The 24,160-nt window shown below is 37.1% G+C and overlaps 1 protein-coding gene across 9 annotated transcripts in view; it reads right to left on the minus strand.

Moving 5' to 3' along the window:
* The window catches only part of EPHA6 (EPH receptor A6), a 938,174-nt gene that overhangs the window by 253,389 nt on the left and 660,625 nt on the right, over positions 1-24,160 (minus strand). The gene's annotated exons all lie outside the window — the stretch shown is intronic.

The raw sequence follows: 24,160 nt of genomic DNA on the forward strand, positions 1-24,160 counted from the left end.
AGGCTGCTGAGCACTCTGCCTTGGATATCAGGTTACTAGAAATGCATGGTTATTTTCTCAGCTATAGTCACTTTTCAGTGCACACATTATCTCAGGGTGATATCTTTCACCAGCTACTGCCAAATCTATACTTGTAGCTTAGACTTTTCTCTTGAACTACAGATGTGCAGACACCATTTCTTGGTGGCTCAGTGGCAAAGAATCTGTCTGCAATGCAGGAGCTGCAGGAGACATGGGTTCGATCCCTGGGTCAGGAAAATCCATGGAGAAGGGCGCAGCAACCCACTCCAGTATTCTTGCCTGGAGAATCCCATGGACAGAGGAGCCTGGCGGGCTACAGACCACAGAGTCGCAAAGAGTCGAACATGACTGAAGCGACTTAGCACACTTGCAGAGGTCTCCTAAGGGTAACCCTATCATTATCTCCTATAGTAGTCAGTTTGGGCCACTATTAAATATATAGCACAAATTACATAGATTAAACAACAGAAATTTATTTTCTCACAGTCTGAAGGCTTGGAAATCCAAAATCATGGTACCAGATGATTGGGTTCCTGATGAGAGTTGCCTTCTTCTCTTGTAGACAGCCACCTTCTCACTGTGTCCTCATGGCCTTTCCTTGGTGAGGCTAAGGAGAGAGAAGAGACCTCTCTCTTCTTCTTCCTTGAAAGCCACCAGTCCTATCAGATCAGGACCCCATTCTTATGGTCTCATTTAACTTTAATTAAAACCTAGAAGCCTTGTTTCCAAATGTAGTCACATTGAGGGAATAGGCCTTTAGCATACAAATTTTCATGATTGGGGTGATACAATTCAATCCAGAATATCTCTTAAAACATGCTTTCCTGTCTTCACCCCTTAATTCATTTAGTAGTTTTAAAGATGTTCACATTTTAATCCAAAGAATTTGTGACTATGTCACCTGATACAGCAAAAGAAAATAAGATGTGATTATCCTGGATAATCAGCTGGGGTCCAATGTAATCATAAAAGTTCTTACCAAAGGGAGGCAAGAGGGAGAGTCAGAGAACATGCAATGATGAAGACAGAGGTAATAGAAGTCAGACAGAGATCTGAAGATGCTGTGTTGCTTTCAAGATAAGAAGAGACCATGAGAAAGGAGAGCAGGAGATCTTTAGAAGCTGGAAAACTCAAGGAAACAGATTCTTCCCTGATGTGACCAGCACGAATCAATATTGTCAACTTACTGAGTTTAACCTGTTGAGACAGATTTTGGACTTCTGACCTCCAGAACTATTAAACAATTAATTTGTGTTTTATTAAGCCTTTAATTTGTGATATTACATGGACAACTTATATTCAGAGTAATCATGAGAAACACTGGGCTGGATGAACACAAGCTGGACTCAAGATTGCTGGGAGAAATATCAATAACCTCAGATATGCAGATGATACCACCCTTATGGCAGAAAGTGAAGCACTAAAGAGCCTCTTGATGAAAGTGAAAGAGGAGAGTGAAAAAGTTAGCTTAAAGCTCAACATTCAGAAAACTAAGATCATGGCATCTGGTCCCATCATTTCATGGCAAATAGATGAGGAAACAATGGAAACAGTGGCTGACTTTATTTTTGGGGGCTCCAAAATCACTGCAGATGGTGACTGCAGCAATGAAATTAAAAGACACTTACTCCTTGGAAGGAAAGTTATGACCAACCTAGACAGCATATTAAAAAGCAAACAGAGACATTACTTTGCCAACAAAGGTCCATCTAGTCAAGGCTATGGTTTTTCCAGTGGTCATATACGGATGTGAGAGTTGGACAATAAAGAAAGCTGACCGCTGAAGAATTTAAGGTTTTGAACTGTGGTATTGGAGAAGATTCTTGAGAGTCCCTTGGACTGCAAGGAGATTCAACCAGTCCATCCTAAAGAAGATAAGCCCTGAGTGTTCATTGGATGCTGAAGCTCCAATACTTTGGCCACCTGATGTGAAGAGCTGACTTATTTGAAAAGACCCTGATGCTGGGAAAGATTGAAAGCAGGAGGAGAAGTGGACGACAGAAGATTAGATGGTTGGATGGCATCACTGACTCAATGGACATGAGTGACATGAGTCTGAGTAAACTCTGGGAGTTGGTGATGGACAGGGAGGCCTGGCGTGTTGTGGTCCATGGGGTCGCAAAGAATCGGACATGACTAAGCAACTGAACTGAAGTGAACTGAACTGAATACTTGGATGGCTTTTAGCATAGAGTGAGTTCTCAAATATTAGCTTCCATTTTAGGCTAGATAATATCCTCCTTATAAGCATGACTCTTTATTACTCTCCAATGCCCTCTTTTTATATTCTTTTATTAACAACACTTCTCTCATTAGCTGTAGCTTTCTGTTAATTCATTTCTCCACTACACTGTGAAAATTTTGAGCACGAGGATTTTGTCTTCATTTTAATCCCCAGTGTCCATCATTGTGAACAACACGTGTCTAACATTTACTGAATGCACGATTGGATGGACATCTGCAGGAGAGACACCTTCACAGTATTGAAACCTTTATGTCAAAGTATGCACTAAACATTTTCAAGTGTTACTTGAGCAGGCAACCATGAGATCATATCATTTCCAGCAGTACGTGTGAATTCGTGCACTGGCACAAATAAGACATTTTGGAATTCAGTCAGGCAATAAACATGATCAGTATTCACAGTAGAGGACTTGCGTTTTGACAAGCATGACTAAGAGAAGTTAGTGGACTGTCAGCTGTAGTGGTCAAAATGTTTTCAAAAATAAGAGAAAAAGCAGCTTTACAAAAATACAGAGATGATTATTTTGGTACAAAAGCCAATGAGAGTACTGAGTTACTATTTAAAAAGATATTACATAATTCTTTAACAGTAATAAAGACTTTGAACAGCTATATTAAATATATATCAAAGGTATATAATAAAACTATAATATTAGTTCATTTTATCTTAAACTTAAGAAAATATACATAAATAATAACTATTACCTTTGCAAATTAAACCATGATTCAGAACTGTAGACATTTTAATGTGATTATTCTCAAGGGATAATAACAGGCACATGTTCTAATAAAGTAAACATTAAAAAGATTTTTTTTCATATAAGTGTTATTTTCACTAATGCAAACATTATTTTAGGCAAACTTTTATTCAGTATCATCTTTCAGAAGATTTCATATTTCATCTTTTTAAAAAATTACAGTTTATTATTTTATTTATTCAAGAGATATTTTCACCGAGTTCTAGATGGCAATGTATACCACTATTGTATGTACTTCAAGGAAGGAAATGTTCAAACTACCGCACAATTGCACTCATCTCACATGCTAGCAAAGTAATGCTCAAAATTCTCCAAGCCAGGCTTCAACAGTACGTGAACTGAGAACTTCCAGATGTTCAACCTAGATTTAGAAAAGGCAGAGGAACCAGAGATCAAACTGCCAAATCCATTGGATCATCAAAAAATCAAGAGAATTCCAGAAAAACATCCACTTCTGCTTTATTGACTATGCCAAGGCCTTTGACTGTGTGGATCACAACAAACTGTGGGAAATTCTGAAAGAGATGGGAATACCAGACCACCTTACCTGCCTCCTGAGAAATCTGTATGCAGGTCAAGAAGCAACAGTTAGAACCACACATGAAACAATGGACTAGTTTCAAACTGGGAAAGGAGTATGTCAAGGCTATCTATTGTCACCCTGCTAATTTAACTTATATGCAGAGTACATCATGTAAAATGCTGGGCTGGATGAAGCACAGGCTGGAATCAAGATTGCCTGGAGAAATATCAACAACCTCAGATATGCAGATGAAACCACCCTTATGGATGAAAGTGGAGAGGAACAGAAGAACCCTTTGATGAAAGTAAAAGAGGAGATGAAAAAGCTGGCTCAAAACTCAACATTTAAAAAATGAAGATCCTGGCACCCGGTCCCATCATTTCATCATGAATAGAAACAAGGAAAAGAGTGACAGACTTTGTTTTCCTGGGCTCCAAAATCACTGCAGATGGTGACTGCAGACATGAAATTAAAAGACGCTTGCTCCTTGCTGACAAACCTAGACAGCATATTAAAAAGTAGAGACATTATTTTGCTGACAAAGGTCCATCTAGTCAAGGCCAATGTTTTTCCCGTAGTCATGTATGGATGTGAGAGTTGGACTATAAAGAAAGCTGAGAGCCAACAAATTGATACTTTTGAACTGTGGTGCTGGAGAAGACTCTTGAGAGTCCCTTGGACAGCAAAGAGATCAAACCAGTCAATTCTAAAGGAAATCAGTCCTGAAGATTAATTGGAAGGACTGATGCTGAAGCTGAAGCTCCAACATTTGGCCACCTGATGTGAAGAACTGACTCACTGGAAAAGACCCTGATGCTGGGAAAGACCGAAGGCAGAGGAGAAGGGGCAGGAGAAGATGAGATGGTTGGATGGCATCACTGACTTAGTGGCCATGAGTTTGAGCAAGCTCTGGGAGCTGGTGATGGACAGAGAAGCCTGATGTGCTCCCACCCATGGGGTAGCAAACAATTGGACAAGACTGAGTGACTGAACTGAGGAAGGAAATGCTATTGCCAATTAAACTAAGAAAGCTGTCAATTAAATGATGCTACCTAAGCTCACTGATACTAACATGAGAATGTTTGCAAGAGCAAAAATTTGAAAGAAGAGAAGAAATCACCCTCAGGCCAAATAACCTGAATGCAGTATCATTTTGGTTTATATACTTCTAATCTATATTCAAAGCATAAAGTTTACAGTATTTTTCTTAAACTTGTACTAATACTTTAATATATACTTTTTTTCTGTATATAATTAAGCCCATCTGGGCTCCCCCTGGTGGCTCAGCAGTAAAGAATGTGCCTGCCTTGCAGGAGACATGAGGGACTTAGTTTCGATCCCTGGGTCTGGAAGATTCCCTGGAGGAAAAAATGGCTACACACTCCGGTATTCCTGATGGGAAAATCCCACTGACAGAAGAACCTGGTGGGCTGCAGTCCACAGGGTCACAAAGAGCTGGACATGACTGAACCGCTGAACAAATACACAATAAAGGCTATTTTTTAACTATGATAGTATACACAGTTTCCATGTTATTACATATAACATAACTTGTCTCTTTTTCAAAGACCTTTGCAGTCTCACATTTTTCTATTACTTAAAATAGTTTATCACCAAATGTGTATGATCTAGCAATTCCTCTCCTGGGTATGTGTGTGTGTGTGTGTATATATATATATATATATATATATATACACACAAAGAAAAGAAAAACACAAATGGATGGACTTGGAGGGCATTATGCCGAAATAAGACAAAGAAAGACAAATACCGTATGATATCACTTATATGTGGAATCTGAAAATTACAGCAAACTAGTGAATATAACAATAACAAAGAAAGCAGATTCACAGATACAGAGAACAAACTAGTGGTTACCAGTCGTGAGAGGAAGGACGAGGGGTACGCAGGGATGGGCGAGCCGGAGGTTCAAAGATAGGTAGGTATAAGATAGGCTACAAGGATGTATTGTAAAATATGGGGAATTGAGCCAATATCTTGTAATAACTTAAAAATAAAAAAGGGAACACAATTTAGTAAATTCAGGTTTATTATTCTATCTATACATTCATCAGATAGAATTTAATTGTATTCCTCATTCCTCATTCCTTCTAGCCTCAGTTTTTTTTTTCTTCCCCTACTTGACCTAGGGAGATGTGGGTTCAACTTCTGGGTTGGGAAGATCCCCTGGGGATGGGAAAAGGCTACCCACTCCAGTATTCCGGCCTGGAGAATTCCATGGACTATACAGTCCATGGGGTCACAAAGAGTCAGACATGATTGAGTGACTTTCACTTTAGCAATTATTAAAGGAAGTATAAAAAATTCCTACCATATTGGCAGATTTATCAACTTTGAGTTTACTTCTACTGTTAATTTTTACTTTCCATTTTTGGACTGTTGTTATATCCTTGCTTGTTGAGAGATTTAGGAAACTAAATCCAGGGTTGTTATCCCTAAAGCTGAATGACACCTTAGAAATTATGAAACTATTGTTTATAAAATGTCAGAATATGTAACCTTTTGAGCATAAGCATGACTATCTTAAAACTAGGGAAAACTGGGATTTCCCTGGTGGTCCAGTGGTTAAGAATCTGTCTGCCAACGCAGGGAACACAGGTTCAATTCCTGGTCCAGTAAGATCCCATATGTCATGGGGCAGCTAAGTCCCTGCATTGCACCTACTGGGCCTGTGTGTGCTAGGGCCCATGCTCCACAATAAAAGAAGCCACTGCAATGAGAGGCTGTATACTGCAACTAGACAGTAGCCCCCAGTCGCCAACTAGAGAAAGCCTATGTATAAAGAAGATCCAGCACAGCCAAAAATAAATAAATAAATAATTTTAAAAATATATGAAAAACTACTATTCCTTAATATAATTTTACTCATTGCCTATTATAGGAAAAGAATAATAATAATAGCGAAGTATTGACTAAGCATTTTAAGCTCTTTATATCAGCTAATGTATATTTTAAAAAATGTACATTACTGAACTAACAAATTATGGAAATTTAACAGACAGTAGGACCTTCAAGTTTGTTTAAATAAGCCACTGATAGTAATAGAACTAATTAACTCAGGGGTGTCCAGAGGATAGCCACACATTTTGAAATCTCAATGGAGACAACACACTCTTCTCCATAATGTCTACTAGTAGCAATCTTATTGCTGGTAGATTAGAGCTCTCACCCAGTAAGAAAATCCTGTTTTTCTTAGGGATATAAATAGTATATGAAATATATACCTTGAGAATTCTTATCAATCTAGCATTCTAAGAAAGTATTTCTTAAGTAGATCTTTCAATTTTTAATCCATACTCTTGGTATGGTAACTGCAACTCTGGTTTAAGACATAAATTAATTTCAGTGTCGCCAAATTAGACACGAGTAACAGTAGCCATCCTAGATTATATGATACTAGTCATCCTGTTTGAAAGGGAAAATCATAGGTCCAACTCTACTACTTGAGCTCTACAAGAGTATCTGCTAAAATCACATAAACGACATCTAGTTTTCTTTATTAGATTAAAAGCTGAAGAAATGATTGACAACTGAAACATTATCGTAAGTTTCAAGTACTTTCTAAGTTAAACGACACTTTATTTTAAAATCAAATTTAAATATGTAAATTAAAAAACTCAATAGGCCAATGGAAGTCAGAAGTAAAGAAAAATGCATTTATAATAATAATGTGTATATCATGTGACACTTTAAAATTGAGATTAATAAGCATTAGACTTCTCATAAGCCTTAAAAAACTGCAAAGAAACTGCAGAAGACTGCAAAGAAAACAAAGACAAAAAAAATGTTGTCATTGTGTATTTCTTTTTTAAATAGTGGAAGGCCAGATGATTCCTCTGAATTCCACTGCACAGAAAATCATGATCCAGGAATACTTCATGTCCGTGTTAATGGAACAAACAAAAGCTGCATGTCACTTGTCATGGATTCTGTTTCTTTTGATTACAAAAGAGCAACAGAAAAAATATCAACTGAAGAGTAATATATTGCATTTAGTCAGTGTATATATTTCCACATACTAGCTGCTATCTTTAGATAAAAACAGATCAGTCTATTTTGTGATCCATCATTTGTTTTTATGTTTTATTTTACCAAAATAAGCCCAACGTGTTCTTTAAGCAAATATTTTTAATAATATGGTTTATTAATTGATTTTTAATGTTAAATGCTTAAAAGTTTATTTAGGAAGATAAATAGGAAGAAATTCTAATAGTCTTATTTCATATTGTGAAAAATTATGTGAAAAGAGTTTGGGGTTAAAAATAAGAGAGTCAGAAATCAATGTATATTGGAAGATATTAGAAGAATACATTTATTTTTGAGGTATCTCCAGGGTTCATCTCATTTTGTAGTGCATTTAAAACATAGTTCCAGTAACTGTTTAAAGCTGGTAGCATAAATACATGCTTATCACCTTTCCCTGTCTGATGCCCCTGTAAAAATAGAAAAGAAAAACACTAAGACAAACAAACAAAAAAAGATAGTCCTAAGTTGTGTCCAACTCTTGCGACCCCATGGACTGTTGCCTGCTGGGCTCCTCTGTCCATGGGATTCTCCAGGCAAGAATACAGGAGTGGGTTGCCATGTCCTTCTCCAGGGGATCTTCCTAACCCAGGAATCAAACCCTAGGCAGATTCTTTACTGACTGAGCTACACGGGAAGCCCCGACTAGGTGTAGTTCTTAAGGACAAAGGACCAGAGATAGGACTTCAATGGATGAGATTTTTGCAAATTTTTAAACATGGAAAGTGACTGGGGAGTATAACATGTGTTGTTGTTTGGTTGCTAAGTCATGTCCGAGTCTTTGCAACCCCATGAACTACAGCATATCAGGCCTCCCTGTCATTCACTATATCCCAAAATCTGCCCGAAACATGTGTAGTAGAGTATAAAAAGGCAAAGATTGGTTTTGGTTAGAGAAGAAAAATTCACATGGCAGAACCTCAGATGGACTCCTAGCTCAGGTACACCATTATGGCAAAGGGCAGGAGTGAGATGGGCTCCAAATAGGGTGAAGGCATAGACCAAGAGTTTTAAAAGGAAGGACTGACCACTAACTCCTACAAAATATAGGAAGATTCTTTTCTAGGAAAAAAAAAAAATTCTTGGGGAAAATACAAACTGCCTATTGGCATTTGAGTATCTTCAACAAAACAGCTCCCTAACTGCCCCAAATGTCACCTGCACTCCATTCAGAGCTTCTGATCATTGCTTCACTCATGAAAATGAATGGAAAGTCAGGCATTACTGGACATACCAAAAGTCCCCAGTATGAAAGAGAGGTCAACATAATAAAATGTAAACAAGGAAAATAGAATAAAAATTGATGGTGTGTTAGAAGATATTTCTCACATCAAGAACATTCTTGATTCCTGAAAGAATGAGAAAATAAGAAAATTAGAGAGATAAGTGGAAATTAAAATGATAGCTGAAAAACTACTCAGTGGAGTCTTGAAACAGAGGTAGGTATAGTTGAGGAAGTCTGCTAGAAAACAGAACAAATCCACATCTACCAAGAACAAACCAGACACCAAATATATGAATTTAATGCTTAAAATGGGAAAAACTTAATCCAGGGTTTCCATAGATTAAAAGCAACTCCAGAGAGTATAAGAGAACTCAAATGAAGACAACTGCATGAAAATACTACTAAAGATTTTTCAAAGAACTAACATCTCCAGACTGAAAGAGCCTATATGTGTGCAGCACATTAACATGTAATTCCAAGGTAGAATCCTTCTGACATGGAATCGGTCAGGAGTAGTGCTGTTGGCTAAAGCATGGCAGAGTAATACCTTTAAATTCAGAGGGAAAAATATTTTTTACCTTACAATACTATGCACAGATTACTTATTTATTTCATTTATTGGAAAGACATGTTCAGGTATAAAAGAAAGCATAACTCATCTGCAAAGTTTCTACTCTCAATTAGGAAGCAAACAGAAGGTTTGTTGCAGCAAAATGAAGATGGCAAATAAAGATGAAGATCCTTCCTAATTAAAGTTAAAAGCTCTTACACAGCAAAGGAAACCATAAACAAGACAAAAAGATAACCCTCAGAAAGGGAGAAAATACAAATGCCAACTAAGCAACTGCTTAGAGATTTTAGAGATTATATTTTAATCTCTAAAATATACAATTAGCTCAATATATATATATAAAAATAAAAAAATTCATCAGAAGACCTAAAAAGACATTTTCCCAAAGATGACATACCAATGGCACACAGGCAAATGAAAAGATGCTAAACATCACTAATTATTAGAGAAAGGTAAATCAAAACTGCAAAGGTAAAACAAAACTACATCACACCAGCCACAATGGCCATCATCAAGATATCTACAAGTAAAGAAAGATGGAGAGGATGTGGAGAAAAGGGAACGCTCCTCCTCTGCTGGTGGGAATGTAAACTGGTACATACTATGTAGAACAGCATGGAGGGTCCTTAAAATACTAAAAACAGAACTCCAGTATGACCCAGAAATTTCATTACTAGGCATATACCCAGATAGAATAATGATTCAAAAAGATAATAAACCCCAATGTTCATTGCAGTGCTACTAGTCAGGATGTGGAAGCAACCTAAATATCCATCAACAGAATAGATAAAGAAGATATGATACATATATATAATGGATATCACTCAGCCATATAAAGGAACCAAACTGTATCTTTTGCAGAGATGTAGATGGAACTAGAGACTGTCATACAGAGTGAAGTCAGTCAGAAAGAGGAAAACAAATATTGTATATTAACAGATGTATGTGGAATCTAGAAAATGGTATAGTTGATCTTATTTGCAAAGCAGAAATCGAGACCCCAATGTAGGGAACATATGTATGGATACTGAGGGGAAAAGTGGGGTAGGAGGAACTGGGAGATTGGTACTGACGTATACACACTACAATGCATAAAATAGATAACTAATGAGAACATATTGTATAGCACAGGAAACTCGACTCAGTGGTCTCCGGTGACCTACCTGGGAAGGAAATCCAGAAAAGAGGGGACATAGACACACACATATGGCTGATTCACTTTGCTATACAGCCGAAACTGATAGAGCAGTGTAAAGCAACTCTATCCAACTAAAAAAGAAAAAGAGGAAGATCCTGTGATAGAGAAAACAGTGGCTCTAACTGGATTAACTGACCAGGATAAAGGATGAGTTTCATGTATCAATCCAATGGAAGTAGGAGAACAAGATTAGGAATGCAGGGACTCAAATAGCAGAATCTGAATACATTGGATGATGCTCTAGTCTTAGAACAGTCTGAAGCAGGATTTATTACTTTTTTTAATTTTTAAATTTTTTTGCCAAGGGCCAAATAATAAATATTTTAGGCATGTGGAACATCCCGACTCTATAGCAATGACTTAACTCTGTGGCTGGACCACAAGGGCAGCTGTAGACAATAAGTAAACACGTGTATAGGACTGTGTCCCAATAAAACAAGCAATCTGGCCTGTGGGCTGTAGTTTGCTGAAACCTGCTGTGGAGGGGCTCAGCTATGAATTCTCAGCAGTATCACCAAGACGACCTACAAGAACAAACCTACTCTTCAGAAGGTGGCATCATTAAAAAGGACTCACACAATGCAGCAGTCAGGTTAGACCTGGCTCCTTTAGTAATTTTCAGCTTTGCAAAAAATGACATCTGAGTACCAAGAGCTCCTGTGTTAGAAATCTAAGCAAATAGGGCCCAAACATTTTACAGACACTGCATAGTACTTTGAAAATAAGTTGCTTTTACATTTTTGCTTTGATTACAGGTAAGAAACTACCATAAGTATAAAAAATAGCATGTATATTTTTTGGAATAATATACAGAGACTTAAATATAACATTTAAAGTTATAAAATACCACTTCCAAAGATTAACAACTATATTGAGAGGAGAGGTGGGTGTCTAAGGAAGCTAAATCTTTACCTATGATAAGAGGAAGTCAATAGACAATGTCTAAAATAAAAATGGATATGGAAGTAATCATGAGAATTACAAAAACAGGATGAGTTAATAAGTACTGCCTCACATGAATAGGACTTGGAGTTGAAATGGAGAGTCTAAAGGAAGAATGGAATGCTTGTGCTTTTCATTATAAGCCTTGCTATTTTTTAAAAAGTTAGATATATGCAAGCCACTTTGGTTTTGAAATTGAAAATTTTGATTATTGCTTTAATGTTAAACAGAATGGAATAAAAATAAAAGGTGTCACTGTTCTCCAGTGCTATGAACATTTGTTCCATCAATCAACAAAGGAATTTTAACAGGCTAACACATCAAATATAAGATAACAAGTCACATTTGTTTTCTTCAAATTTACTTTTAAAAAATGTAACTCCCCCTTTTTAAAGATGACAATCACTTCAGTTTTACTTTATAATTTTATAACAAACAGAATGATGTCTTGGTTGTCAAACAAAATAAATATTAATGTTAATATAGACTATAGGCCTCTTTTATTGAAGAGTCTTAATATGTTTGGACAGAAACTTCATTTGTTCTCTTAGCCAGGTCTTGGCTTCTGCAATAATTGGACCCACTGCCCAACAAGGAGCTGAGTAAAGCTTTTTCATCATTACTTACAACTCGATGAGGCAAGATGTTGTGACCTACTCTTGAAAAGAATTTGTTTTTCACTTTCCTTTCACTCTCCTGGTCATGCACAGTTAGAAAGTGGGCACTGCATTTTGTGGATTGCTTCCCATTCTGCAGGGTTCTATACTGCAAATAATCTCTTTATGTCTCAGGTCATTTCTTGTGTTCATAGCAAGTATAGTTAATGGTATAAAAAATGTTACTTAGAATGTCAAGAGCATTCCTCTTTCTGTAGAAGTCAAATAACATCTAAATACAATGTAAATACCCAGAACACTCTCTAAAACTGCGGATTCAGATGGCATTCACAAACAAGAGACAAAGAACAACAAAAATGGCCCACTTTCATTCTTGGCTCGACTACTAGTGGATTCGTCCATATTGATCTCAACAGGTCAAATTTTCTCTTAAATATTCCTGTATTCTGTATCTTAGTCATTTTGATTAGAACCTGATTTTTTTTCTCCTGTCTTAATGGATATCCCTGCCTTCTTACTGGTTTCTCTGCTGCCAATCACTGTTTACTGAAACCCTCCCTCTACAAGACATGAGAATAATCATTTTAATTGCAAGTCTGTGTAATTCTTCCAACACGCTTTAGTTGCTCTCCAGTCTCTTCAGGATGAAGTCATCTCTTGAGTCAATCTTCTTTGATTCCTCATTTTTATCTGTCTGTTTTCTCTGAGAGACTGATGCGCCCTTATCATGCCACCATCACAACATTCAACCCTGGGCTTGTATAAGGTAGATTACTATCTTGGCCCCTTCACCCCAGTCCTACACTAGACCATAACATTTGATGATAAAATTAATCTAATGTATGAATAAATAATTTCATCATTTTTACATTTTATAAATCCCATATCCATTCATTAAAGTGTATGCAGCCCCTTCCATATGCCAAGTATTGTTTAAATGGATGAGGTCATAGAAATGAGTGAGAAAGACAAAGAGGAAGACAGATAATGAGGAAAAAAATGAACAGAACAAATATACATCAGTTGGTAATAAAGGCAAGTAACGGCAAAGGGGAGTGTGTAAAGAAAGCTGCTACTTTAAAAATGTCTTCTGAAGTTCAACACCCATTCATGATAAAAACTTATCAAAGTGGGTATAGTGGGAACATACCTCGAAATAACAAAAAGTTATTTAAGACAAACCCACAAGCAATATAATACTCAGTGGTGAGAAGTTCAAAGCCTTTCCACTAAAATTTGGAACAAGACAAGGATGCCCACTCTCACCTCTTCTATTCAACATAGCATTGGATGTCCTAGCCACAACAATCGGATAAGGAATAAAAGGTATCCAAATTAGAAGGGAAGAGGTAAAACTCTCATTATATGAAGATGATATGATAGTACATACAGAAAATCTCAATGACTCCACACAAAAACTACTAGAACTGATAAATGAATTCAGCAAAGTAGCAAGATACAAGATTTACATATAGAAATTGGTTGTGTTTCTTTATATCAACAATGAAATAACAGAAAAGGAAGGTTAAAAAAGTATCATTTAAAATCACAATCCAAAAAAATAAAATACTTAGGAATAAACTGCACCAAGGAAGTGAAAGACTTATACACTGAGAACTATAACACATTTATAAAGGAAACTGAAAATGATTCAAAGAAATTGAATCCCATACTGTTGGATTGGAAGAATTAATATTTGTAAAATGGCCATACTACCCAAAGCAAGCTACAGATTTATTGTGATACCTATCAAAGTATGGACAGCCTTTTTCACAAAACTAGAACAATTATCCTAAAATTCATATGGAACCATAAAAGACCCAGAAATGCTGAAGCCATACTGAAGAAAAAGAACAAAGCAGGAGGTATAACCATTCCAGACTTCTGAAAATACTACAAAGCAATAATAATCGAAACCACAAAACAATAATAATCAAAACAGCATCATACTGACACAGACACACATACAGATCAATGAAACAAAATAGAGAGTCGAGAAATAAACCCACACATCTATGTCCCAATTCATCTTTGACAAAAGAGGCAAGAATATACACCAGTAAAAAGACAGTCTCTTCAACAAAGTGGTGTTGGGGAAGCTGGACAGCTGCATGAATATCATTGAAGTTTGAATGCACCCTCTCACCATATACAAAAATAAACTTAAAATGGCTTAAAGCTTTAAACATAAGACATGACACCATTAAACCTCCTAGAAGAGAACATAGGCAAAACATTCTCTGACGTAAATCATACCAATGCTTTCTTAGGTCAGCTCCCCCCACCCCGAGGCAATAGAAATAAAAGCAAAAATAGACAAATGGGACCTAATTTACAAGTTTTACACAGCAAAGGATACCGTAAATGCACACGTGCATGTGCGCACACACACACACAAAGAAAAGCTACAGAATGGGAGAAAATATCTACAAATGATGCAACTGACAAGGGCTTAATTTCCCAAATTTACAAACAGCTCATATAACTCAACAAGAAAACCAAAACAGCCCAATTAAAAAATGGGCAGAGACCTAAAGAGACATTTCTCCAAAGAAGAAGTACAGATGGCCAATAGACACATGAAAAGATGCCCAACATAGCTAATTATGAGAGAAATACAAATCAAAACTACAGTGAGGTACTACCTCAGGTTGCTCAGAATGGCCATCATTAAAAAAAAGCCTACAAATAACAAAAGCTGGAGAGAACTGGAGAAAAGGGAACTCTTCTACACTGTTGGAGGGAATGTAAGTTGGTGCAGCCACTATGGAACATAGTATGGATATTTCTCAGGAAACTAAAAATAGAATTATCATATGATTAAGCAATCCCACTCCTGGGTATACACCCAGGCAAACTATAATTCAAAAAGATACATGCACTTCAGAAGCACTATTCGCAATAGTTAAGACATGGAAACTACCGAAATGTCCATTGATAACTGAATGGATAAGAAAAATATAGTACACATATACAATGGAATACTACTCAGACATAAAATGAATGAAATGCCATGCCCAGCAACATGGATGCAATCAGTGATTGGTTAAGTGAAGTAATTGAAGTAAGTCAGAAAGAGAAAGACAAATACCATATATCACTTACATGTGAAATCTAAAATATGACACAAACAGAAACAGAATCAAGAAGAGAGAGACTAGACCGGTGGTTGTCAGTGGGAAGGGTGGTGGCAGAGGGGTGGATTCGGAGTTTGGGATTAGTAGATACAATAGATAAACAACAAGCTCCTAATGTAGAGCCCAGGGAACCACATTCAACCTCCTCTGGAGTAAACTATAATGGAAAGGAATACAAGAAAAGAGTGTATATAAATATAAAGCCCAGTCACTTTGCTATACAGCAGTAATTAACACAACACTATAAATCAACTAGGAATATTCTTCAACTAAAAACACAAACAAACAAAAACAAGACAAAATGTCCTTAAGAGTTTTCTCTGATAAAGTAATAATGCCCTGGGGTTGAACGAAGTGAAGGAATGATAAAGGAGTCCAAGTGTTACTCAATGGGTCACCAAGTACAAAGGTGCTGAACTTGGAGTCCATATGACATGTTTGACAAAGAGGAAGGAAGCCACTAGTTCTAACGAACAGTAAGCAAGGGAGATTTTGTGGGAGATGAAGTTGAAGAGAGTTTTACCCTGAGCCGGGAAGTGATTCGAAGGGACTTCCCTGGTGGTGCTGTGGTTAAGAATCCATCTGCCAATGTAGGGGACATGGGTTCGATCCCCGGTCTTAGAAGATCCCACATGCCTCAGGGCAACTAAGCCACTGAACCACAACTACTGAACCCATGTACCCTAAGTACTGAAGCCCATGCCTAGAGCCTGCACACCGCAAGAAAGGGCAGAGCAGCCCCTTCGTGTCACAACTAGAGAAAGCCTGCGGGCAGCAACCAAGACAGAGGAGCGAAAAAATAAAACGCGATGAGAGGGTTTTGAGCAGACTGACAGGGCTGGTTAACAGTCCAAGGGCTCTTCAGGAGCTGGGGGTAGAAAACACGCCACAGTAGGGCTAAGGCGGGAGAAAGGGGCCAGGAGAGATGTTAGTGGGATGGGCAAGCGTTAGGGCTGTGAAGTGTTAAAAGATGGCTGAAATCTGTGATACATTTTAAAGGCAGAGCTGATAGGGTCTGCTGAAAGATTGACGGGGCATGTAACAAATGTGAATCGTGCTTTAAATGAGGGAAATCTGTAATAAAGAAGGACTTCATGACAATAGTTAATATCTACACCAATGGTGGCCCTGCTAAGGCACTTGGCTTTTTGTTAGATTAATGCACAAAGAGCTAGGTAGTGGTATTAGTGACAACCCACTCTACCCCTACAGATCACGAAAATTTACCAGCAGCTAGGATGCAGTATTCACATCAGGAAGCTGGGAAGGGACTGCTGATAAAAGATCAACAGAAGGCAGAAATACAAGCAAAAAACAGCCAAATTCACCTAAGATAGGTGGAAACTGTGGTAATGCGAGATAGTTTAAGAAATAGCAATTGTTCAAGTGTTGCAAGAAGATACCTTCTGAAGGAACTATAGATTCATAAAAAGTTACTTATAATAAAGCAGTGGTTAATAAGAATATAGGTGCTGAAACCAGAATACTCTGGTGTTAATTTTGACCAAATAATTTAATCTGTCTTAATTTCCTTGTCTGTAAAGTGGACTTTTATCAATCTTGTGATTGTTAGCACTAGGAGGACTGAAAGATCATAATACAAGTAAAGCTTATCTCAAGCTTATAAACTTTAATAACTCTTGCTTATTATTATTATTACCAAAGAGAGACTACCTTTCTTGATAGGATGAAGGAAGGGAGTTAAACATGATAGATTCTGGCAGGAACAAAATATCAAAGGTTTCCATTTAAACAAAGAACTGCATTAGACCACCAGGAAAGCCCATGTGCTTCAAGTTCTAAACAATCCTTACAAAGCACACTTTCCCATCCTGTGAGTTTATTTATTTCATCATGAAAGTGATGAATGAGGAGCTGTAAAGATCATAAATACCTGCCTTGCTGCTGTTTCCATCTTTCAAAAATCATCAGCAACTGTTACTTCGATTTAGTTCTGAATAAAGCCCTCTGAAGTGTGAACTTGGGAAAAATTGATCATTTTAATTTTAAGATACATAATAGCCTAGGGAAAAGTCCTGTCCATGATTGTAGATGTTAAACTTCAGAATGGCAGTTTAAAAAATTTCCATGCATTGGGTACAAACTCATGATTGGAGATTTTATAAAGAATGAGGGATCAGTACCTATACGATACAGAATTCCAACAATACAAACACAATTATCTATCCCAATAAAGAAAAAATTAGAACGTGTACTAAGTCATTGCTACACAGGGAGCTCTGAGCTCACACAGCTAAATTTTAAGGCGCAACAACGTGGGGATAATAACTTTGGAAAGGACAAGTCTATTGGCTCATCTAACTGGGATGAAGGGCCTGGAGAATTAAGGAAAATTCACCTGTATAAATATAATGAAATTTAATAGGAATATTTATAAAGTGGGACTATGAGAAAACATACACAAGTCTGGATAGATAACATATATGGTTTATATAGATATATAGTGTGGGCACATCAATAAAATACAGGCTTGCACTCAGCATCATAAAGTCAATTGGATAAGTACAGAAACAGACCTGGCTTAAAAGCAACTCATTTGAGAAAGACCACTGGGGATAAGCTGGTGGTAAACTGTTCCAGTGCCAACAGTGTCTGGCAGATGTTCAAAAAGCAAATGCAAACCCAGGATGCGTTAATTGAGGCCCAGCAGGGAAGGTGCTAGCCCTGGTCTCCGTGCTGTTTAGAAAATATTTGGAATATTAGCCCCAATTCTGAAGAGATTTAGAGAAAAACTCTAATTTTCCCGACGAAGGTTATCAGAATGAAGTATCCAGAAGTCATGTCAGACAGAAATTGTTGAAAGGTTTAGACAATTTAGGCAGGAAAAGGATGATTTATGAGGTTCACATATGTTGTCTTCAAATCTTTGAAGGGTCATGGAGTAGAATAGAAGAAGGCTTAGGTTTACTGTGTATAAATTCAATTTTGCAGAACAAGTACCAGTGGGTAGTGTTATAAGATTACATACAGGGCTATAAGGAAGCATGTTCACAAAGATTCTCGATTTATTGGAACTGCTCCTAAGTGAACAGTCTTCTTGGTAAGGTAGTGAAGACTTTCATTGGCAGTGCTCTGATAAAGGGTGGATGGTCAATTAGAATTTATTTTATCTCATTTGCTTCTCATAACAATCATGAATTAGAAAGGCATTTTATGTTTATTTTTACTAGTTGCCCAATAAAAGCAAAAAAAATTTTTTTCTTTTTCTTAATCATTACATACTTTCTAAGTCATCAAAGAAGGCTGAGCAATGAAGAACTGATGCTTTTGAACTGTGGTGCTGGAGAAGAATCCTGAGAGTCTTGTGGACTCCACAGAGATTAAATCAGTCAATCCTAAAGGAAATAAGCCCTGAATATTCACTGGAAGGACTGATTCTGAAAATGAAGCTCCAATACTTTGGCCACCTGATGCAAAGAGCCAACTCATTGAAAAAGACCCTCCCTGACTCTGGGAAAGATTGAAGTCAGGAGAAGGGGGGCAACAGAGGATGAGATGGTTGGATGGCATCATCGACTCAATGGACATGAGTTTGAGCAAAGTCCAGGTGATAGTGAAGGACAGGGAAGCCTGGCGTGCTGCAGTCCATGGGGTCACAAAGAGTAGGACATGACTGAGCGACTGAACAACAACACATTTCTCAAACAACTCCTATGATAAGGCAAGTTGTAAGATGAGGAATTGTATTGATGTGTGTAAAACAGCGCATGTACACTAAATGGCCCCCAAAATAAGATCTCGTATTGAAATATAAGCAAAATAAAATTACCTTGAAGTTGATTAACATTGATAATCAACCTAAGCTCTTAGATATGTGAAGAATAAATTAATGACTAATTTATGATGATTTTACATTAAGATATTAAAATAAATTTCTTTTGTTAAACTCATGTCATCTTATGGTTTATTAATTTTAAATAAAAAATAAACATATATATATAATAATTATAGCCTCATAAGATGTAGGAAACATTAAATTTTGAGTTCTTTAAAAAGAAAAAAGAAAATGATTTGTTGATTTGGGCAAAGTTCTTACTGTACTAACAAAAATGAAAGTTTATTTTTAATGACTAATTTTAAACAAACTCCAAATATCATGGCTATCATTCCAGGTACCTAAGGCATTGGATTCTGAATTTTTCATGAGCAGATATTTACATCATAAAATATTTAGAGAGTTGGGCACAGAGTGTCATTCTTCTTATCCTTATCAATTGAATATAAAAACTGTATCTTTTTTTTACTTAATATTCATGTTGCCGCTCTTTTATTGAATATCTGTAGTATGACAGATCCTCCATATGTGTTATCTCTAATCCTTACATTAATTCTGCAAGGTAGCTATTATTATTATGCATCTATTTTGTAGATGAAGAAAGCAAATTTCTGAGGATTAGTAAACTGTGGAAGGTCACTGAATGAATTAGCAGCAAGCTGAGATTTAAGCCTGTATCTGCCTGCCATCAGTCTGTCTTTTTTATTCATATCATACTGTTTAGGGAGAATGGGTTGTAGAATAAAATCCATATATTATGCCAAAACAAGAAAAATTTAAACAGAAATTCTTTTCTGCCCTTTTTGACCTCCTCTCTCCCACCACTGTGTATTGTGTTTTTGCATTATCAACCAGACACCACCCCACCCAACCCAGCCCACCATGGGCCGAAATACCTGCTCAACCATTAACAGCAACATTCTCCTAAGCACAAACTAGACAACTCTTTAAAAGATAACATTTCTTCTTCAGATTGTAAGGAGTCATGTGACCCACCATGATGTTGCTTAGATCTGGATTATACAAAATGTCAATAATATGTAATTTGATATACAGCCCTCAAAAATCTATATAACTGTGCCTTGACTTTTAACTGGTAGAATAATTTTCAGCGCTTTCTGAGATGCTTGTCCCAGGTTATAATCCTCAAATTTGGCTCAAATAAAATTTTCCATTTATTTCTTAGATTGACTGATATAATTTTTTGTCCACAGTGTAAAGCCCATCTTTCATTTCATTATTTGATTTAGGAAACTATGAAATTATTGAGTAAAAGGCACAAAAGTCTTGCCAGAATCTGTTGCCGATCCTACTTTCAGTCTACTGGTTGGGCAAAGGAGCTTCCAAGAGTAAAAAGGAAAATGAATCTGACCTCTCTCACAAATTCTTTAAGTTGAAAGAAAAGGAGAAAATCTGTATCCGATAAGATCATCTCATCTAAATACACAGGAAATGAGCTATAAATTCAAGTTCCTTTTTGCAAAAGGTGAGTTGTGAAACCAAAGCTGGCATACTGCCTACATTTCTCATTATAAAAGATGTACTATGGCTGTAGAAGAGGAACAAAAACAGAAAAGGGGATGAGAGAATTTAAAATTTAGAGTTTTAATCTAAAAATAATAGATTTTTGGTTAGTGAGGCGACTGTCTAGGGGATGCTGGAGGAATTAAGAAAGGCATATACAGTAAGCAGTGTGCCTTGCATATTATCATATGTGACTATGAGCTCAGATAGGAATGACAATATATTAGGATGAAAAAACTCACTGATTTGACACTCACTTTATATATCCTTTTTTTTTTTGTCCTTTTGCTTTCTTTTACCTGTAAATGACTGCTGAGAAACCAACAGTTAAAACTTCCTGACTTTTCAAGGAAAAGAAAAAATATGGTGACAGTAAGCCAGGAGAAGAGAGAGCTGATAGTGGAGGCGGTAATGAGTTTTGTATAGATAAAGGGATAGAATATGAATGACAGGGAAAGATTATGCATTTCCACTGAGACTAGGGAAAGAGGGAAAGGGAGAGATTGTGCATTTCCATTGAGACTAGGGAAAGAGGGAAAGGCAAATATAAGAAGGGTGCCCTATGGACTCAGAGGCACAAGAATGATTTTTTTTCAATGAAGTAATGTTTCTATAATTTAAAATTATAGATACTCTGCAGGTGTTCCATAGAATGGTTTAGGTTCAGTACTGCCCTGAAAAAGGAATAGCCTTTCAATGACCTTTTTCAGCTCATGATTAAAATTTTGATTACTAGTTTTCTCATTATCTCTCAAGATATGTGTAAAATAATGACTCTATCCTAATCTGACTTGGCGCTTTTAACTTGGGAATTTCTGTTTTACAGTCCTCTGCCCACAGTATTTCATTTTATGATGCAGAAAGTCAAAGGAGATAGATGATCTTGATAGTCTCCTATGCAACAGAGCTCCTCACTTCATTTAAATGGAAATGTGCATTTTCATGGAAATTCAGGCCTGTATTGATGAACAAAGATAAGCTGCCACTATTAAATATAATAGTGATATAAAAAAGTGTTCTAGAAAACATATTTTTAAAAATAGTAAAATTTACACTGACAGGAAAAACATTTTTTTAAGAACATATGCATACAGCAATATGTATAGCCTAGAAATAGGATAAATTAAATTTTCTAAAATTTGTCCCATAGTATTTGAATGGTTATAAAGCTGAAAACCCAGGACAAAGGTTGTGAACGGCAGGGTGAATATGTATGTTTTTGATAAGCATAGTGACTTAATATGAATAAACTAATTAGCATAGTGCCTTTTTATAAGTAGATATTAGTCATGTAATAAACATTTTTCAGTAGACTTGTTAAGAAATGTCATGGGTTAGGTGTGGTATTATTTTCCATGCTCTTTTCTTTCTTAAAATTTTAATGTGACTATTTTGGAGTTCACTTTTTAATAACACATTTAAAAAATACTTAATGATTATACATGCGCTTCCCTGATGGTTCAGACAGTAAAAAGTCTGCCTTCAATACGGGAGACCTGGGTTTGATCCCTGGGTCAGGAAGATCCGCTGGAGAAGGAAATCGCAATCCACTCCAGTATTCTTGCCTGGGAAATCCCATGGATGGAGGAGCCTAGCAGACTATAGTCCATGGGGTCGCGAAGAGTAGAACAGGACTGAGCAACTTCACTTTTGCTTTTAATGACAGTACATAGTTTCTCCCAACTAGAAACCGGCAAAGCATTCCTAACTATTCCTTTGCCAAAAAACATGCAGGCCATGCAGATTTTTCCTCAGCAATGATCTGTGAGTCTCGTGTCCTTCTCACTGCTACTCTCAGTGGCTTTATGGGACCTGATATTAATATCTTTCACCTGACAATTGCCAAGATCTGCTATCTCACCTCTCCCATCCTCCCCACAACACTCCCCTCTCTACAGAGTCTACATTTCCCGTTCAGCCACTTAATTTACTCTTCCAAGCGGAATAGGGATACCTAAGGCACACAGATGAGGAGGAAATGGAATCTGAGAAGAAACAAATCGGTGGGGAAAGAACAAACAATATGAAACAACCAGAGGAAAGTATTACAGTAAAACATTGGGCAAGTAACAAGATGTGCAATTATATTCCTGAGGCTCAGGGCAAGTCATGCCAGAATGCCACTCTGGCAATATGGAGTATTTTGAACTGAAGATAATCAAGGCCCAACAGACTGAAGAAGATTTTTATACCATTCCCTTAACTGTCTCAGACCACTTAGATGGAGGGCCTGGTCCAGGAGAGAGCGAACACAAAGATAACTACAAAGACTAAGGGTTAGTTGCCTAAACTTGCAGCGGGGTGGGGGCAGGGCCTAGCGATCAAATTCCTCTGTAACCCATCATCTCTGTGAGGCTTGGCACATGTTTGCTTATGAACGCCTGCTCTTCCTAACCTCTATGAATAGTCTTCCTTCCTGGGAAACCCCAAATCCCACCCTCTTCTTCTCTCAAAATGCATGAAAGCTTCAGTTGCCTGCCTGTCAGGGGGAGCCTCTCATTATTCTCTGTGGGGTTTTTGTAGTACACAGTTAGATTTGTTTTCTCCCATTAACCCATCTTATACCAATTTAATTAACAGACCAGCCAAAGACCCTCGAAGGATAGAGGAAAACTTTTCCTCCCTTACAATGTCATGAATGTTAGAAAATTATTAATCCCTTAGATTGATGATGATGATGAAAGTCACTCAGTTGTGTCCAACTCTTTGCAACCCCATGTTCTATACAGTCCATGGAATTCTCCAGGCCAGAATACTGGAGTGGGTAGCCTTTCCCTTCTCCAAGGGATCTTCCCAAATCAGGGATCGAACCCAGGTCTCCCACATTGCAGGCAGATTCTTTACCAGCTGATCCACAAGGGAAGCCCAAGAATACTGGAGTGGGAAGCCTATCCCTTCGCCAGCGGATCTTCCTAACCCAGGAATCGAATCAGGGTCTCCTGCATTGCAGGCTTTTTCCATACCGCTGCTGTGGGAAGTACCCACATATTCATTAGACTTTCCCAAGTAAATAGAGTTTTAGCAATGTGACTTAATGAGGTTAACTAACAGCAGACTAGTACAGGCCAGGGGCACAAAGAGGGAAGTCATAATACAACAGCTTTTTCTCATGCAGCATTTTTATTTTTATGATTCTTCTGAAGATAGACAGTAAAAGATCACTTAGCATATTGTTTGAAAGTCGAAATAGTTGAAGATGAATAAATATAAGAGACACTGATGTTAACTCTATATATCTATACTTCTTTCTTTGCCAAATGGAAAGAATCCCATTGGGACTTGTAGAGTTCAGACAGCTTAGGGAGATCATGACATTAAAATAGTCTCTTTAATAGTTATTGCTTGCTTTGGCAGTATCTGTCATATTTTTATAGGATAAAATCATATTTTGGTTAAAATCCAAACAATAAAGGAAAACTGAATGTATCTGTTTTGCAAACTAAAGAATGTCACCAGCACTATAGCCAGCTGGCTCTTCAAGGATTGAGTCATAAGCCACGGCAGCCACTGACCTTTAATACATCCTAAAAGGATTTCAGGGTAGAGATCAGGAATGAGGC

Source organism: Odocoileus virginianus, chromosome 25 (assembly GCF_023699985.2).
Source record: "Odocoileus virginianus isolate 20LAN1187 ecotype Illinois chromosome 25, Ovbor_1.2, whole genome shotgun sequence".
Lineage (NCBI taxonomy): Eukaryota > Metazoa > Chordata > Mammalia > Artiodactyla > Cervidae > Odocoileus > Odocoileus virginianus.